Below are 16,033 nucleotides of genomic sequence, written 5' to 3'. Positions count from 1 at the left end.
GGAACAGATCATACTTGGTGTGTCTCATTGATAATTCAGTTATGTGCTACAAAACACAATGGCTGTTCATTTGGCTGCTGTCATGTTCGAGACCTGACTGTCAGCTGCACGGCTGATAAGAGCAACAAAGCCCAGACTGACAACAAGTTCTTGCTCCCACACAGGACAATAATAGACGCCTACAATAATAGAATCATGTCTGTGATAATGAATGCGCAGATGGCCTGGTCTTACAGACTGCTCGCAGAGACAGACGAGAGCACCAGCGCTCTGTCATTTCCCTTCCCGCCGTCTCTACAACTCCAACAGTAATAATCTGTATGCTTGTCAGAGGCAGATGCTGTGAATATGAAGCTGTAGGTTTTTGTTACAATGAGAGAATTCAGGGAAACAATGCGGGAAAAACTGAACGAACAAAACTCTGCAGACATGGATACATTTGTAATCATTCATTGTCCTTTGGTTATCTTTTTCAGGGTCACAGGGTAGCTTGAATAAACCCCAGTTGACTTGATGGGTACACCGTGGATTGGTGTTGCGTATTTTCTTAGTTTCTTAGTAATTTTCTTTAGTTTTGAAGACATTTAACATTTTCTATGCCTATTTTTACTGTTTATGAATTTACTTATAGTATATAGATGCCATATAACTGTGATAATGTTTGTGTGAAATATATTGGACATATTAACTGTATTGTAATGAATAACACTTTTCACTCCCTTCCAGCTGGTGAGATAGGAATGTACATGGGAGTCAAGTTCTCAAGTTCTCATGGTGATAACACTGTGGGTCTGAGGGAGTCTAGGTCGCATGGCATTACCTGTCTAATCATATATTTCCGGCTTTGGACGGAACTGGAGTAAACATGTCAGTAAATCACTTGTCTGTCTATTATAATTACTAACCCTTTGTCCAGCCTCAGAGGAGGAGTATGCTTTTTTCATCTATAAAACGACTGTGTGTTTTCATATTGACACACTCGAGGCTTAACATCACATTTGAATGTAAGCATTAAATCTTGTGTCTTTGAGAAGCTTCTAAAATAAACTCTTTGCAAAGAAGGCTTTTTCATCAGATCTATTATCCAATTATTTTGAACACGCAAAGATTACACTTAATATAGTAATCAAATAATACCTTCAGTTTCTAGTCGCCGCTGCGCAGTTGCTATGGTCGGTTATGGAAGTTGGAATAAGACTTTAATACCTCTCCTGGACACTAAACATTTTACATTAATTATCGGAATGTCAGTCATCAAACGGGCATTTTATTAGATTTCACTTTAAGTCTGAAGTGGGCTAAATAGTCCAGACTGAAACAACAGATTAACAGAAGTCACTCACTGCAGTTACCTTAAAGAATTAATGCAATGTCATAGTTATTGTATATTGCAATATACCTCACTTGTAGCAGGAAAGAGTCACCGTTATCCAAATAGTATGTGGCTCTGATAAGGGAGCGACACTGGAAATGGGGTCATCACAAAAGGTGAATCACATTGCTAGCTAGCTAGGTGATTCATTTTAGATAGATAGATAGATCTTCTCAACTTTCAAGAGGCTTTGACTAAAAGGTGAAACATCAACAAGTAGCCTTGAAACAACCACAACATTTTCTAGTTGCTTTGAATCAATGTTGTGAATTTCTATCTATTGACCTTGATGACTAAGAGGCTACACAGCCTGCAAATTCTTACTCCTCATACATCTACACCGGTAGCACTTTTTCCTCTATTGTTATAATGTTATTCTACAACTCACAGACACAGACATTGAATGACATTTCAACCACTTAGTTATTCATGAAGTCTCTCTTTATAGCCCCTACTGACATTTACCTTGTATAGATACAACTACTTATGCATCTGTTTTTTTTTTTAACCCCCATTGAAAATGTGCATACACATTTAATCACTGGCTTCTACATGAGATTGTGGGTGGATTGCTATAAATAAAAGTAAACTCCTCCTTATGTGCGCCGGGAATGAAGCCGTGCACTTTTGCTTGCCAAGAAAATATAACCTGGTGGCATACGCTGAAGTAAAGTGCCTGTGATCTATGGCAGTAAACACATTATTGATACAGAACTCCTATGATGTTAGTCGATATCGGATCTTAGCGTTGTGTGTGCGTCGTGGAAAGCGACGCATACAAATCTACAGTCTCGTGGGTTCTCTCCCAAATTAAATTACCGTTTAGTTGTTGCAGTGGAGAATGAAGGAAATCCGAGACGACTTTCTACCACAAGGTATACATCCCAAATAGGAAACATAATTTCCTCAGAAATAATTGAATTGCATCCCCTTCGAAAAATGTTCCCATTACCTCGAGCAGATTAAAAGTGACATCCCCTCCGTTTTTGCGCTACGCTTTCCCCGCGTCATCGTCGCGTCGCAGCATCACAGCAGCACCGGTGCCGCTTTACCGATCTGGGAGTCAGAGTTCAAGCTCCAACCGCTTGACCACGCCGCTTTAATGTTCACGTCACCGTTACGGTCGCGATGATTGAATTCCACTGACGTCGCGATAGTGGCAGGCGCTGCAGACGACAAGCAATCACGAGCGGCAACATAACGTCACAAGATGTTTCCGCAACGTCGTGTGGAGACGCATGCTGGCATGCAGGGTTCGAGAGTAATATTTCAGCATCAGTGTGGGTGGCTGGTGAAGTCTCTGTGTTTATGAGGTAAACAGAAGACTTAAGTGCCAGATATATCACTTTGCTAGCCTTAATCAGTGGCAGCGGGGGGCTTATTTCTTCTTGGCAAAGATTAAGTGTTTATTTACACTCCTATTTACATTTGTTCGCAAGTGGTAAGTAGAATTAATTTGTCTGCATGGGCGAACAGTTAAATGTTTTTGAAAGTTACACTACAAGGTACACTGTGCTGTGGATAACTTCAATGTCGTGTGAATGCTGAGACAAGCGATAGCAAAGACGTTAGTGCGCATGAAAAATATTCATATTTTTAGAATCACGCTTTATAGCAACATCATCGCTCAATAGAGTTAAACTCAATTCAAGAACACAATGTGTAGAATGTTCCCGATGGATGACCTATTATGCCGTGAAGCCCAAACACAAATCAGTTGCAAAATATGGGACGTTTTCTTGCATGAATACAAACAGTGAGATCCATTCAGCCATTTTCTATGCTGCATATCCTGTTCAGAACTTAGTTACTTTATTGATTACTTGCTTGAAAAAGTAACTAAGTTACTTGCAAGTTACTTTAATCATTACATTTATCAGATACTGACCATCCTGCTTAACATAAAAATGACACCCGGTTTTGCCACGTAATTGGAAGTGTACCTTGAACAGCAACATTTAAGAAGAAAGTTTGTTTTTATTAATAATAACAAAGACAACAACATTTTTGACTTATCATAATTATTGTAAAAAAAAAGAAAAAAAAAGAAGAGTCTTCAGGATTTATTTTAACAAATTTGCAACTTGTTTTTAATATAAACAAAAGAATAGACTTCACTTACCAAAAATATACTTTTTAATATTATCCAAAATAACGGCAGTCTTATTTACTTGACATTTTTAACATATTGGAAATTATAATGCATTAGATTACTTGAAAATATGCATTTGGGACTCATTACCAGCATCAGTAGTTAGGTTTCCATCTACCCATTTTTTTTTCGAATTTTCAAGAAATGCGAACATAAAACTGAATGGTGACGCTAGAAAATTTGAAAAAGGGCCCAAAATTCGCTAAAAAGTTTTTACACTTAGAAAGAGTGGATTTTGAATGCTAATTTTAGCTATGGAAACAGGTTTTGCAAACAACCGCTGGCAAGACCGGATACACGTCGCAAGTATTTTCGGATGATAAAGTAAGGTATGTTTGGGGGGACGACGAAACAGAAATAATTTCTGAATTAATTAAAGAAGCGAATATTAATGCTATTTTAGATGGAAAACAGCAAAGAAACGCTACGGTTTATCAAGAATTACAAAAGCAAACTCCTACGACGTCATCGCACGGCGCAGTCATTTCCTGATCTTCTTCTTTTAAATTCCTGGTACGTCACATCTCTATGTGTTGTCTACAGTGTTGAGGCCCCCCCCATCAATATTTGCAAAAGAAGAACAGATGGAAACGGACATAAGTCGCATGTTTGTTTTTGCGCATTTTCAAAGAGATCATAGAGTGCAATAATGTCAAACAAGCTCTCTAAGATTAACTATCCAGTGTTATAGTCCTAAAGTCCTATACAGTTGTTTTTTTGGAGCATTTTATTTCCATAATCTATGGATGCAAACGTCTATGCAGGGAAATTGCCAAGCAAATTGGTCACAACTCATTGAACATCCAATCATTATAAAACGTCGATATTTTCAAAACACGTCTTGATTTGTCCTCCAAAGAACTTTGAGCCAAACCAAAAGGGCCACTTACTTCCTCACCTAAAATTTTTACATCCAACTACTGTTTACTGTTCATTTACCTAGAGTTTAAACAAGTACTCAAGCTTATTCCAACATTCCAAAAACATGCATGGTAGGTTCAGTGAAGACTTTAAAGACTCTCGATCTCCCCTGCGATTGACTGTCGACCAGCCTCGGCTTCTGCTGGGATAGACTTCGAGTTCACCCACAACACAAATAAGGACATGTGGTATAAAAAAATGCCTGTGACTATTTAAAAACATTTGGACAAGACCAGCTACATTTTTGCTTTACAAAATGACAATATAGCCTCTGCATCATAGACGTACGAGCCAGAAATGCCAATGAGAAGATCTTACGGCGAACATCACGAATCTGGAATTTTCGTTTGTTGTTTCACTTAGGACCAAATGAATCACATTGGATGTGAAAGCCACCACCAGCGCCACTGCCCTTCAAGCTGTCCTATCAGCTGTGCGTCTCTGCAGGGTGGCGGCCTGTGCTGCGTTTCAGCGAGCGGAAGCAGATGTCGAGGATTTCACCCACTTGAAAGCATTAAAGTGACAACTATAAGACGCAATTTGCTGGTGTGGAAGTGGGAATGTATGGCAGCTGCTAGAGCTCGTCCGACCGTCTTTGTCACTATCCTCCTCTGCCCTTATTTCACCCTCTCCTAGCCCGTCCTTGGTGTGTTGCCTTTCTTTGCATCGGCACAGCAAGAGGCATAAACGGCGCCGGGAGTTTGCCCTTCAGCGGCATTGCCACTTGTAAATGTTTTTTGATCATGCACTGAAAGAGAGCATATTTGCCTGCAGGGAAGTTTCGTGATCAACAACTTGATAATAAGTATTGGTACGCAGCTCTTAATCTGTTAATTAAGCAATCATAGTTGGGCTAGACACCAAGAAGCTGCTGCCTACTCATGCCCCATTTGAGAGACCTTAAGAGTTTATTTACTCAATGTTCTTTTTTCTTAAACAAGCTAGGGAAGTATTAAAACTAGGGGTGTCAAAATTTGTGTGTTCATTTTGAGTTCATTTAAAGTTCCTTTTTTTTGTTTGGGGGGGGGGGGGGCACACGATTAATGCAGCAATTAGCATTCGAATATAGCTAAGTTTCATCATTATTCACAAATCTGTTGAGAACTGTGGGTAAATGAGCTATTTTTTCACCATGGCCCTGGTTGAGCTCTTTTACTTTGCTGCCACCTGCTGGCCGTTTTTGTAATAACTACCATTTCTTTACCCGTTCTCTGCAGTTCAGAGGCTGCATCAAAGCCATTAAAAACGTATAAATACGTCTTTGGGACACTTACAACATTTAAAATAGAACATATTTATACGTTTTTGGGAGCAAATTAGTTAAGTGCAATTTTTTATTTTTTTTTAATTGCCTGACACCCCTAGTAAAACCATGCAGTACTTGGTAGAAATGTAATATTTTATCAACAAAAATACAGCATTGCTTCAAAATGGTTTGAAAAGATTGGTGATCCCTAGTTTACGTTACATCAAGTATATTTACCCTAATTTATGCGGAGCGCTATAGCCGCAACGGGGCCTACACGGTCCTGGCAGCGTGTGCATGGAAATGCCGCAGATGGCTGACTGCTGAGGACTGAGCGGACCTGACGCTACGAGATTTATCTTTCGCTTTGTTTGATGAAAGAGAGCAAGAGTGAGTTGGGCTTCACTATTGTTTGCTGAGAATGGTATAAATCCAGCGCACAGGAGCTGTCACCGGGGCAATAAATATGTATTAGAGTTGTGTGCGATGAGCCCCACTGTGGTAGGAAGCCCACTAGGGAAGGTCAGAGAGAAAGAGAGTGAGAAAGATTGGGTGGGGGGGGTTAGGGGAGGAGCACTAGCACTGATCACCCACTGTGAGAATCCACTAATTATCCACAGCAGGATGTATGTGTGTGCAGGTGTGTCAGCGCTGACTTTGATAAGACATAAAGATGATGAATGAACACATATGAATCATCGTGACGGGGTTAATGTTTGTGACATTGTAGTTAAGAAACTCGTCGCCGAGAAAGAAACACTATTATTGTCGGTTGATATCGAAAGTAAAAGCAACAGATCGCCCTATCGTTATCTGCCTGTTTGACATGCTAGGACCCAACACCGAAACCATGAGCTGATCCATCAAAGCGCCGCGTCGCTGGCAGATTGAGGTCACGCTGAATTATGACTGGAGCTGCGAGGTAATCACTCATTGGGTCGCGGCGAAAATGCTGTCGCGTAGCACCGCCGCCGTCTCAACGCTGCGGTGAGCTGACCTTGACCGTGCTGCCCCCCCCTTCACTAGACAGCCGTTAAATGGGCATGTGGTTCGGGCCCCGGCTTGGTGGCGTGGCTTCCGGGGGATAATTTATTGTCGATAAGGGGATAAAAAAAAGTTGATGACCCTTGGATAGGTTGAAGCGCCACAATTGACAACGACGGGCTCGCACCATCACTGGACGAGTGTCATTTGGATTAAATGCTGGTTTGAACAAGCCAATGGGGCATCTCTGGAGAGAGTAACATGACGCGGCAAAGCTTTGGATCACTGCTGATGTATTTAGCGGCATGTATGCGTGTTAATGGACGAGGATGTTCTGTTGGCGATGAAGCCAGAAAGCATTGTGAATAAGTGCGCTGGCAAATGTAACTCAAGCGTCAGTAATGAATTTTATCAGATTGGCCCTGGGATATAGTCGATGAGTATAAAAAAATACAATTAAAAAAACGTCAATGATGATCAAATCGGTAAAATTACCGAATGAACAATACAGTACTGAGCTCTCCAGGAAAAAACAACAACAAAAAAAAACATCGCCGTCTTAAACCCTTTTCACACTGCACTTGGCTTTCCTGAACAAAAGGAAAGCAACATATTTGGCACTGGTTGCTAAGCTACAAAACAGGGGAGGAGGAGGAGGAGCGATACAAGCAACTGTGGCTGTCTCAGTACAACATTTGTCTTGTGTCCCACAGCTCCGGACACTGACACACCACATTTTTCAGACCTCCGTTTTTTCAATGTCATTTACTGTACAACGTCAACAAAATAATTTTCTGTTGTTGCTCTGAAATTACTCCGCCACCACTTTTCCTATTGGATGCGCCGTCTGTCATCATAGCTCCCCCTTCAAATTGAACATCTTTCAATTGAGGCATGTTTGCCATTGGTTGACGACACACTGCGCTCTGCTAAGTGCAGTGTGAAAAGGGCGTTGCAATTTTATGAAACTATTTTTATTTTTTAATTCGTTTTGACCTCTATTTTTTCTTTTCTTATATATGGCAGATTTGTGGAGTGCCTGAAAATCACTAATATCTATAAAAAGTGATTTTTCGACCTTTCTTCTATATGGAAGTACAATAATACCTTAATAAATACATTTCAAATAAACTCTAAAGGTTCATGTATGACAAAGATGAAAAATAAGGATTTTTTTCCTTCTCCTTAATTAAAAAAAAGAGAGAGCAATGATGATGACATGTCAAATAGGTAAAATTACGGAATGAACAATACTGAGCTCTCCAGAAAAAAATAAAAATAAAATAAAAAAAATTCCCCCATATAGTTCATTTTATAAACTTTAAACAGCTCTATTTGTTTTTTTCAATTTTACTTTTAGTTTTGTTGTTGTTAGTTTTTGTTAACTATAATAACCTTAATCCTTGCCTACACTATTATAAATGTAAAGTCATGATACCAGTATAACTATAAACAGTCAAATGAAAAGCAGTAACTGGCGGTAACTGAGTGTGCCATGTCCAAAGTATGTATGATTATATTTAGCCTTTTTCATTTTCAAATAATAAACTGATGTGTCAGTGACGAATGTGCTTGACCAAATGAGCGGCGAGTGTTGCGTTTCCTATATCGGCGGACCAGTTAATAAAAACGTACACCTGCGAGTAGTCGTACCTGGATAGAGTAAGGACATATGGAGCTGAGTAGTTACTGTGGACTGAAAAAGGGAAAATGTGCTTGCTATCAGAATGCTTCATTTGTCAAATTTCTCAAACATTATAAATACAAAGAGACAATGCTGTAAAAATCTTATTAAATTTCCTCACAAGCAGTTATAACGCTGAAATGTCCCATTTCACGCTGCTCTCTCCCCCCCACAGCTCCTACCAGATCTTCTACTTGCTTCTTCCTCGTCTTTAATCTTTCCCTTGCTCTGTTTTGCGTCGCTCTCGATCGAGCTCTCGCCGTCTCTGTTCCGAGGGCCCGTGCTGAGTCCCTCCTCGCTAATTATTAGGCATAAGCCTGCGCTCAACGAAGCTTGAATCCTCTGAGCCATCTTACCTCCACCATCTTTTCACTGTAAGCAAATCTCCACAGACCAGTGCACTATACGGCGCACCCTGTGTTATAAAAAAATAAAAAATAAAACGCATCTAGTGGAAATCTTGCTAAGTTTCACTTCTTTCCCCTCTCTGCTGTTTTTCTATTATTCATTTTAAGCCTCATCTCCTGCAAGGAATCATTATTTCACACCAAACAATAAAGCTATATGAAGTGGTTTATTTCACCTCAGGAGATTGAATTAGCCCCATTTTACATCCTTGGTCATTTGCAGTCATAGGGTTAAAGCTGCCGTCGCCATGGCTACAGTCTTGTGGCTACGGCTACGTAAACACTCGGGTCTGCGGTCGAGTCATGAATTAGCTTGCAGATAATTTCACATTAGCTCTAGAATAGCGCCTACTTTATGCTTCTAGTCCCTCATTTCTGTCTAACATTTTCACAACATAAATGCATTTTAAATGAACATAAAACACAAAATTACATCCACTATCCACAGTTACGTCATCAAAATAACATATGGCTGCCTACTTTTCCATAAACCATCCTAATAGCCACATCACATCTGTATCACAGGCCAGGCCTCATTATAATCGCACATGGTTGCACCACATTAGCTGTTCTGCTCCTAGCTAGTTAGCGCAATTCAACTCACCAAGATGCTGGCGAGAAGCCTCCAATAGCTGCCGGCATACAGATCTCCAGTTACCCTCTCTTATCTAAACATCACAGTAATAAGAATTAACAATAAACGCACAGACTGACAAATAATATAAGAATATAATAGTAATAATAGTAGTAGTAGTCATACTAGCGGCCTGCGCTGGGGACAGCTAGTGCTAGCAGAGCACCAATTACCATGAGAAGCTAACTCAACAAGACAAGTGGAAAAGTTATTAAAAGTTCATCTTCAACTAATTGTACAGTGTCTTACTTATATAATTTAAGATAAAATCTCCAAGGAAATGCAGTCAATAACATTTTTGTGATTGGAAATTACGTCTTGGGTACTGTAATGTGAAGGGCAACACTACATCTGAAATAACCAAATTGCGCAAATGACATTTGATTTTTTTTTTTTTTTTTTTTTTTTAAATTTTGATCAATAATTAATTATTTTAATCTGTGAAGACAATGATTATGGTAATTATTTGTCACAATGTGGTTGCAGATTTCAAACTGTCACAAGTAGGGATGCACGATGATGCTATTTTCAACCGATACCGATTAACCAATAATTTAAAAAGTACCGATGTCGATAACCGATAAGTAAGCCGATAATTGTTTGCAAAATTAACTTGTATACAAATATACTTTTGAGTCCTACTATAAGTGTAACATATACAAAAACATTGAAACATTGTGTAAAGCACCATGAAGCTGAATTTTATTGATATCTCTTTTATTGATATCTATTGAGCTTCCATTCAGGGGTCAGCCTCAATCCTGAGCTGAACAGAAGATCAGTTAAATGGCTTTACATGTCTGTGTAAATCACATAAACAATTAAATTAAACAAAACTAAATTTTGGTGGAAGCATCCACATATTACAAGTTCCTCTCTTCTCAATTGACAAATCACAAAAGACACTACTGCCATCCAACACAAATGAAATTCACTACCCTGGAGTTGCCATAGCATTATTTTAGTAAAATTAAGACGGAAGGAATGACCTTCTCGTCCTCCATCCGGACCATAAAAAAAAGGCTGCGTTTGAGTGGCCGGTGTTTTTCATCTATCAGCGTGAGACATGCTTCATGCTAACCTTATATAACGTTGTTTGGTCTTCAGCTCGAGCCTCTGAAGAGCTCGGCTGCTTGCCTGCAGGCTGCGGCTTTGGCCAGATAAAGAGTTTGATCCATAAGTGTGGATGGAGGGGGGGGGGGGGGGAGAAAGGGGGAGGAAATAGAAAAGTAGAGCAAAGAAGACTGATAGGAAGGAGTGAGTGAGAAATAAGGGAGGACATGGGGAAGAAGAGGAGCATGAATAAAAATGGCCTAATTGACAGGCTGTAAGACAGATCAATATGCATCTGAGCGCGGCCTGCGTGTGGTATCTCCTACAAATGATGACAAGACATTTAACATTCACCGGCCAACACACATACATGCACAGAGGCTGCATGCCTGTGTCTGTATGCACAGCACAGCCGCGTTCCATCTCCGACTTGAACTCATCAATCTGGCTGCTAATCAACAGGCAGACAGACAAGGCATAACCTGAGTAGAAAATAATTTGCACTTTAATTTGCGGAATTTATTTAGGCCGACGGGCGAGGCTCGCTACTTCGGGGATGTTTCCGGTTGGTTCGGAGAATCTCAGAGCAGGCTAAAAACAGATTAGAATTCTCTAAAGCAATACTATTTAAACATTGTGGTGCATTTGTGATGTATTGTCCAGGACCACGAAATTGGATGTGGCAGTAGGATAATTATTTATTTATGTCAAAATGCCATTTGATCCGGTTGAGGAGGAAATGCTATTATAATTGCACCCAATTAAATTCTCTCACAACACTTAAAGGTTATAGTCGCTTTTAAAAAAAAAAATTTTTTTTAAGTACAGTGGAACCTTAAAGGTCAAAAACAGTTGTCAGTTTGCTCTGATGTCAAAAACGTTTAACACTTTAAATGTGTAAAAAAATAGGCAGCAAGGTGATCTAGTGCTCAAGCCACACATTCCAAAAACATGCGTGTTAGGTTAATTTATAATTCTGAATTATCCAAATGTGTGAATGTGAAGTGGTTTATCTGTTTGTGCTTTGTGACTGACAATTAGTCCGTAATTATAACACTAAAATGAAAAAACGGTAGGGAATGTACGGATGTTAAAGCTTGTCAGTTGGCAGTGAGCTTGTTAGCCGTTAACACAAGGACCGGACATTTATACCTTTAAAGGTCATGCAAGTGTCAAACAAGATTCTTCCCTGTTAGCACTTCAGGCTTGCAAAAAAAAAAAAAGATAATTTATATAAAAGTTAATATGAAATACATTTTGTCCACTTCAATTAGAAGCGTTAACGTACCAAAAACACTTTGACTTGCAGTCTTCGTTGGCAAATAAAAAAATAAACATGGTCAAAAACACAACAAAAAACAAATTCCAATACATAAATATACAACCGAAAGGGTGTAGAAGCAAAAGCTTTTCATTTCTCTGCCTACCCCTCTAGCACTACAAAAAAGAAGAAAAAGCTATTTAGCTTTTACGTCAACAATTTCATAGAATTCTTCCATACAAGTGTGCCATAAATACGATAAAACTAAAAAAATCATGTTTCATAAAATGCATATGTAGTCATGTAGACTGCACTCTTTAAGCATTGAATTGATCTAAATAAATAAATAAAATAAAACAATGCATAAAGACCCAGATTGGTAATCTGCACATGCATTGCTCAAGGCTATTCCAACCCACACAAAAAGTAGCAATAATTTAGTACACAACAACAGTATATTAAAGTCATCATACAGTCACAAGTGTTGCTTGTAATGGCAATAAAGCACGTTGGGAAAACATCTGTGTGATCGTAAAGTTAGCCTCAGTCCGCTAAGTAGTGCACCGGAAGTGGTGTGAATAGTTTCAAAATAACAGCGCAAAACAGGAAGTGGTGTGTTAGTTGCCTAAATGTTGCTATCTTAACATCGTTTGATGATTTGCTTTGTTAAGTGTTAAGTGTCTTATCCCAAGTTATGTACTTTTGGAGATGAGGTCAAGAGATGGATTTGTTGTAGTACTTCAAATATTACTCTTGTTATGGTATTCCAAATATCAGTTTTGTAATATTGCAAAAAAAAAGAGCAATTATAACCGGTAAATAAAACCAACAAATCTTTTTGTCCATTTTAACTACATATTATGTTCAGCCCTATTACTGAAGTGGCATGAGGATACTACAGATGATGATTTGAATTTATTAAAGGCAAACTTTTTCCCAAAATATCAACAGATTGTTGATGTATGAACACTATGCACTTTCCTCTTTTAGCAGCCATGGAGAGTGGCAGTGCATTTTTATTGAGTCCATAAAAAACTACAGTGCTCAAATCACTCCTTTCCATACTCATTCAGCTGCATCTACATAGTCAGAACTTACTCCCACAACGTACGTGCTAAGACAAGAAGGCTGCACGCCGAATTTTCTCTCTCTCCAATTGCACTCATGCAAGTGTCACTAATGCCGCAGCCTGTGAGAAGCAAAGGCTGTTATCTGCATGTCCTTCATTGTGTTCTGGCATTCGAGGCGGCATTCACCACGCTCGCTCCATGCCGGGGTTGTGTTTAGATATGGGCCTGATATGGGGCACCACAACATGCACGCCGCCTCAAATAGACGCCAACGCGGAAACGGGAAGAATAATGAGTTATTACAGGGTTATCTGCGTGTATCTTCCATGTCATGACTGTGTAAGCGGCTCTGCTAATCTCATTAGATGAGACAAGTTGTTAAAGATGTTTTCTGATTTCTCCCTCTCCTCCTGCTGTGTCCACAAATAGATTCCAGATCAGGGAGCTGAGAGGAAACGATTAGAGCCTATAGTTGCCACAGACACTGCGCTTAATTGGACGACGGTTCACGGGATATAGCTTGGGCGGCAGGAGTAAAAGTCACGAGTCCTGCTGTTTCTAAATATACATGCATGTTTAACATCCGATCAGCTCCCTGATTTGTTGGAATTTAGATGTCTCTGGGGTTGGGTGGATTTCACTTTCCTTTCTTTTCTTTGGTCCTTCCTCGGGTCTCCTGACGGCCTCACGACTCTGGCTGGAAGTGTTCGGTTTAGGTGAACGATATGGGATTTTTTAATAGGTTTTAGGTGAACTAATGAATACACACACACTCGCACGCACGCACATACACACCCGCATACAAAAAAAAAAAGAATCGGTAAAATTACCGAATGAACAATACTGAGCTCTCCAGAAAAAATAAATAAATAAATAAAATAAAATAAAATAAAAAAACTTATTTTTTTAAACAACAACAAAAATAAAAAAATAAATAAATAACTAAATAAATAAAAATAACATCCGATCAGCTGCGCCGGGCGGCCTTAAGGCAACAAACGATAACCGGAGACAAAGCGTACACGGAAAAGCTCCTTAAGTACAAATCAGATGTAGAGTATGTCATGGGAGGGTCAAAGATATAAGTCGCACACGACTTTGTCAGCTCAGCCGTGAAATGTGGAAGGATGGCAAGCTTCTATTCTAGGCTACGTTTTGCCTGTGACAGCCAGATGGGATGGATGTAACTGATTTTTTTTTGGGCCAAGGAAAGCCACTGAGAGGGCATAGTTGCATTTGTGACCGACAAATCATCTCAAGGGGTTTACATCCCCTTGAGGGGATCCAGAGGGGTTTAGCGCAATGATGGCAAGAAAGAATGACAGGCAAAAAAAAAAAAAAAAGAGGAAGGCAAAGCGACCTAAGTGCTTGCAGAAACAAATTAGCTGTGGGGGTATTGAAGGTGGAGAGCTGGATACCAATCCGGAAGGAGGCAGTGGGTGGATGGTATTGCTTACGACGGCCCTTTTCTTTCAATACATTGAATCTGGCTTAGAAGTCTTTAAGACTCTGTCTGATCCCATCTGACTCCAGCATCCATTCAAAGGCTATACAAAGAGCGTAAACATGCTACACATTTGCGCCCTCTGAATTTGAATTGTTTCTCAAGGGATGTCCAATCTTCAAACAAACGCCAAATACCTTCAGGCTAAACGTCATGTGTTCACAATACAGTACACCCACAAGACCAGCTTTGGTGGGCACACTCAGTCGTATAATTTAGCAAGCTAATTATGCACCACACGCAGCGCAACCTTTTTTTTTCCTGACCAAGAAGATCAACAATTCTTTTTATGCAAAACACTGTTAATGAACCGCGACCAGACGGAAGAAAGAAAGAAAGTCCCTCCCCTGATGTGCTGCAATTCTTGCTCTTCTGGCAAAAATGATCCAGCTATTCCTGTTAAAATAGCTCCACCTATAACAACCTCTTAAAGGGTCAGCGGTCACACCGGCAGCTGCATCCAAGCTGATTAGCAGACATGAACGTGCAAGACCGGGCTCAGGTTCCAGCAGCGTAAACATATTCTTCTAGCTGTGTGTGTTCGTGTTGTTTCTCGCCCAGCGTCTGACACTACTGCACCCCCCGCCCCGCTCTGCCCATTGTGCCACCAGCCCTGCGGGCAGATGCCACGCGGGCTCGGCCTAATTTGAGGCGGCATGCCATGTAAACAGCCAATGGAAATAGGATGGAGATGCAAGGCGCTTACCTTCTGCGGACATGAACAGGACTCCGAAGAAAAAGCATGTTCGTTCGTTAGCACCATTTGGTTAATACTACAGTCGATTTTGACAATACTTTCTGAAACTGTCAAACGTGCCAATTGAGGGCAAATACAGGAAATTGTGGTGCAAAACAAACAAAACAACAAAAATATTTAGAGGTACTTACATTTGCTATATGGGTCATAATTGACCTAAAATCGACCAATACAGTAGAAAACACTTAAAAGCATTTACAAACACATCGAACAACATCCGAAAGCAAACCAGAGAAAACAAAAGTAGCTTCCAAAATTACAAAACGTATATTGACCAAGGTTAAACTAGAGCTGACAAACGATTACATTTTTAATCACATCTTAGAATTTTGATTAATCACGATTAATCGCGTAATTAAAAAGGCTTTTTTATCAAAAGTGTTTGCACGCCAAATTTGAAGAGCACCTGTTACGTGTTAATTCTTTCGACATGTAATGTTATAACATTAACATCTGCTGTCAGCTAAAAGATCTGCGGTCAAAATTAATAGTGTGATTAATTTGCGTTAATAGACGATTAATGCGATAATTTTTGGTGATTAACTAATTAGTTAACGCTTTAACTTTGACAGCGCTAGTTTAAAACACATTAACAGAAGATTTCATAAATATTGAAAACTTTTAAAAGCAAAGTAGAGAAATAAAAATTGATTTCTAAAATTACAAAAAGATCGCACTGTGAAATTCATCTAAAAATATTTCAAAGGTATGCGAAAAAAGGACGTTTTTAACCTGGATTTAAAAGCATTCAGGCCTGATGTCACCTGCGCAGCATAGCAGCTATTTGCTTTGAACTGTGGGCTCCAATAATTGACCCAAGACTGCAGACCTCAGAGCTCTACTCCTTATGAGTTAAATTTCTATTCTTACCATTATCTTTGATGGGACAGTCGCCCCTACAAACATGGCCGCCACATAGGTGGTTCTTGTGGTTTCAATCGCAATAAAACAGTTTCTCCCATTCTTTTTTTTTTTTTTTTTTTCTCAG

General features: G+C 39.6%; 1 protein-coding gene across 5 annotated transcripts in view; it reads right to left on the bottom strand.

Annotated features, from left to right (window-relative positions):
* nlgn3a (neuroligin 3a) overlaps nt 1-16,033 on the bottom strand; it is a 276,135-nt gene that overhangs the window by 17,163 nt on the left and 242,939 nt on the right. The window lies entirely within an intron of this gene.

The sequence above is a fragment of the Vanacampus margaritifer genome, chromosome 10 (assembly GCF_051991255.1).
Source record: "Vanacampus margaritifer isolate UIUO_Vmar chromosome 10, RoL_Vmar_1.0, whole genome shotgun sequence".
Lineage (NCBI taxonomy): Eukaryota > Metazoa > Chordata > Actinopteri > Syngnathiformes > Syngnathidae > Vanacampus > Vanacampus margaritifer.
The sequence above is the reverse complement of the archived record's forward strand: the minus strand, read 5'-3'. Positions and strand labels throughout refer to the sequence as shown.